At 41.2% G+C, this 4,494-nt stretch overlaps 1 pseudogene; it reads left to right on the forward strand.

The window, feature by feature from the left end:
* The first annotated feature begins 685 nt into the window (after positions 1-685).
* Positions 686-1,696, forward strand: LOC141161288 (C-X-C chemokine receptor type 6-like; annotated as a pseudogene).
* Positions 1,697-4,494: the final 2,798 nt, after the last annotated feature.

Genomic DNA, 4,494 nt, shown 5'->3' on the forward strand with positions numbered 1-4,494 from the left:
CACCCAGTCCACGGATTGTGGTCCATGCTCAGTGCATCATGATGGTCAAACATTTAAGTGCTCCAATTAGTAACAGATCTGATTTTTATGCCCAGGGTTAGGTCTGTGACCAGGTATAATATAGGGTTGGCATCTCCATGGTGAGGTAGGTCAGTGACAGGTTAGGGAAGCAGCCACAGTCACATTTTCCAGGTTTTAGGAGCAGTTCAATGAACTTACTGATTCAATATGAGATTTTAGGGCTCAAACAATGCAAACTACCCATAAGAATTGTTTACATGGTTATTATTTGTCCAGCCTTGTAACTGCAACCCAGCAGGACCCAATAGTGTTAAAGGGGTTGTCTACTACTGCACAACCCCTTCTTAAATGTTATAGCACCTCATGTAAGATAATAAAAACGTATGCTCACCTCCTGGACCATGAATGTTGGTGCTGTGTCTACCAGCACTCACATGACATTGTTACAGGGCGTCAGTGCTATGACAGAACAATGGCAGACATTGCATCGGTCGAGGAGACGAGTATAAATATATTTTTCATTTTTCATTTCACATTTGGCATTTTAATATTTAAGAAGGCTTGTCTTACCTGACTTTCTGAGCCTGCTCTCCTGACAGAGAGAATAACTGCAGATCTTACTATCACTACTAACAACTAATTACCTCTTTCCAATTACATACAGATGGGCGCTGAAGACTACCCACAAGACTACAATAATATGAATGATGATAATCATACAGTCGATGACCACCCTTGGCTCCACAGCTTGTTCTCACTCATTGCCTATTCCGTGACTTGTGTCCTCGGACTTATAGGAAATGTGCTCATTATACTCGTGTTTGTGTTCTACGAGAAGATAAAGACTCTGACCGACACCTTTTTGGTGAATTTGGCCATTGCAGACATCTTGTTTCTGCTCACCCTCCCATTCTTGGCATATGAATCGGCACATGCCTGGGTTTTTGGAGACTTCCTGTGTAAGATCATAAGGATCACATACAGGGTGAATTTATTTACGTCCATGCTCACGCTCACCTCAATCACATTTGACAGGTTTATTTCTATCACTAAAGTCACTAAGGCAGCTAAATACCAGGTGACTAAACACTAGTGGCGGTACGGGGTGTGCGTCCTCCTCTGGACCCTGGCTCTGCTCCTTTCCATTCCCCAGTTCATATACAGCAACAGCCGTGACCGGAAGGAATGTTTTGAAGAATACTACCCTCCCATCATGGAGATCGTGGTGGTTTCATTCTAGATGACAGTGGGATTTCTAATTCCCTTGGCCTCAATGGTGCTTTGTTACAGCTTTATTCTCTGGACCTTGGTTAATGCCAGAGGCGTTCAGAAGAGGAAGTCAATGAACATAATTGTGGTCATAGTGGTTGTATTTATAGCTACACAGTTGCCTCATAATGCCCTTGTCCTGGCTAAAGTCCTCAATAAGGGATTCACATCAGATTCCTTTACAATTACGAGCGTTGTAATGGAAGCTATAGCTTACTTCCACGCTTGTCTCAACCCTGTCCTGTACTTTTTTGTTGGTACAAAATTTAGAAAGCATTTTTGGAAAATGCTGAAAGGTTTAGGTCTTAACCGGATGCAAGATGAAACCACAGATCATCTGCGGACGACTGATGGAGACTCCAGAAACGTTTCTGCTTCAACAAACATCTGTGCAACAAGCGTGTAAATGGTTTCTCGGGACGAGCAGACACAATTATGGCTGACGAGTGAAGCAGTTAAAGAGTTATTTCTATTATTGGATAGTGCTTGTAAAAAGTAATCCCTTTGTAAATGTTATTAAAAGGTAAATTGCAAGCCATTCTTGTGATATTATCACTTTTGTTGACAACTTGTTGCCTTGGAGACCGACCACCACTGCTACAGTAAAGTTCAGGATCCATACCGAACACCTAGTGTCCGTGCACAGACCCCAAACACGGACTTCTCCAGGAAGTATATGTTAGTGTTTGTGTTCAGCAGGCTGATGAGAGTATTCATCTGCCAGCACCTGTGCTATAAATAAATTTAAAAAAAAATTATGTGCAGTCCCCTCTATTTTTGCTAACTAGCGCAAGTAAAGCCGACAGTTGCGGGCTGCAGCCCCCAGCTGTCAGCTTTATGATTGCTGGTTATCAAAAATAGAGGGGTCTCAAGACTTTTTTTTTAATTATTTAAATAAAAAAATTAAAAAAATGCGTGGGGTCCCCCCTCATTTTTGACAATCAGTCAAGCTAAAGCAGACAGCTAGGGGCTGGTATTCTCAGACTGGGAAGGGGCCATGGAGATTGTCCCTCCCCCACCTAAAAGTAGCAGCCCGCAGCCGCCCCAGAAAAGGCATATCTATTAGATGCGCCAATTCTGGCGCTTTGCCCGGCTCTTCCCACTTACCCTGGTGTGGTGGCAAGTGGGGTAATATTTGTGGGATTGATGTCAGATGTTTTATGACCGCTGACATCAAGCCCAGGGGTTAGTTATGGAGAGGTGTCTCTAAGACACCCCCATTACTAACTCCATAGTCATATTGTAAAAAATACACAGCCAGAATAAAGTCCTTTAATTGAAAGAAAGACACAGAGTCCTTTATTTTAAATAAATGCTCCCTGTCCCTATTTTTCCCATTTATTGCTATAAAATGAAAAGTAATAAACCACCATATTCCTCACCTGTCCGCTGAGAATCATAGAAAATATTAAAATCTGTACAGCACCAGGGAGGGGGCATTCACCCCACCTTCCTCTTCCTCTTTCTTTTTTGCAGTAGGACAAGAGCTGGCATTATAGCTGACACTATTAGGCTATGTTCACACGTTGCATTTTTTCAGCATTTTTTTCTGCAGCAAAAACTAATCTCTTGCCAGGAAAGTTTGTTCACGATTTTGCTAGTTTTTTGCTGCGTTTTTCACTGCATTTTTTTCACTCCAATTTTGTCTTTTTATGCATGTACATAAAGTTCAGTGAAAAAAAAAATCTCATTCTATTTCATCAGGTTTTGGCACAAAAAACGCTGAAAAAACTGACATCTGTGTTTTTTGGTGTTTTTTTCAGCGTTTTTCACCACCCATTACTTCCAATGGGTGAAAAAGCTGAAAAAACGCTGAAAGAAGTGACATGCTCTATTCTGCAAAAAACATCCAAAGCACAAAATACTGATGAAACAAAAACCAAGGTATGTGCATGAGATTTCTGGAATCTCATAAACTTTCCTGGTACTGTAAAACGCAGCAGAAAATGTGCATAAAAAAAAGCATAAAAGAACGTTGAAAAAACGCAATGTGTGAACATAGTCTTAAAGTTAGACTTGTATAATGGGCATAAAGAAGTAGGAAATTAATACACAGCAGCTCCTTTTAGGACAAAAGACCCCTGCAGTACCAACACTGGATTTCTTTTGTGCGTAGACAAATAGTTATAAAATAGACAGGCAACTGAGACAGTAGAAGTTTTTTCAGAGAGTTGGACAATAAAAAGGGTACATGTGTTTACACATAAATAGCAAAAGATGAGCGAACCTGTGGATGTTCGGGTTCGCTGGGTTAGACAAAAATACAGTAAAAACCTTGGCTTGGGTCCGAACTTGACCTCGATCTTGATCCTGGACCTGAACCTGCACCCAATACAAGTCAAAGGGGACCTGAACTTCGTTGCTTTAGAATGGATGTAAAATGGTCATAGTTAGGGCTATGGGGCTACAAAAGGAAGATAAATGGGGGTAAGAGCAGGACAATTGCCTTCTTGTCCAGTTAAAATTTTCACCCACAGAGCATGTTTCCACATTTCCCCCACAGAAGCTGATAATAAATTTCACCCACAGAGCATGTTATCACATTTCCCCCACAAAAGCTGATAATAAATTTCACCCACAGAGCATGTTTTCATCTTTAACTGTGAAAGCTGATAAACAATTTCACACCAAGACAATGGGACACACTGCCCCCAACAGCTTAAAAATGTCTGCTCCAGTAGTGTATGTTACAAATGCTGCTGATGAAAAGTTGTTAGTATGATCTTGGGTCGAACTGGCGGTCCACAGCGAGGCTTGTTACCGGCAGTAGTTAGAAATTTCACCAACTGCGCATGGGGCAGAGTACCCTCTCAGAAGCAACTTTCAAATTTCACAATTTACAAAAAAAGTAATATTAGCTCACTTTTGGTGGAAACTCCCTATGAATTTCAGTGTTGTAAGTGAAGGGGGGAGGCACAGGGCCGGTATCAACATGCTGTGGGCCGGAACTGAGTTCTCTTCGCCCTGAGTCCCCTCTTCTACAACCCCTGGCAAAAATTATGGAATCACCGGGCTCAGGAAATGTTCATTCAGTTGTTTAATGTTGTTGAAAAAAAGCAGATCACAGACATGGCACAAAACTAAAGTCATTTCAAATGGCAACTTTAGGGCTTTAAGAAACACTAAACGAAATCAAGATAAAAAATGTGGTACTCAGTAGAGATAATTTTTTTCAGACCAAGCAGAGGGAAAAAATTATGGAAT

The sequence above is a fragment of the Phyllobates terribilis genome, unplaced genomic scaffold, assembly GCF_046119375.1.
Source record: "Phyllobates terribilis strain yellow unplaced genomic scaffold, ASM4611937v1 Scaffold_9__5_contigs__length_417890890, whole genome shotgun sequence".
In the NCBI taxonomy this organism is placed as follows: Eukaryota; Metazoa; Chordata; class Amphibia; order Anura; family Dendrobatidae; genus Phyllobates; species Phyllobates terribilis.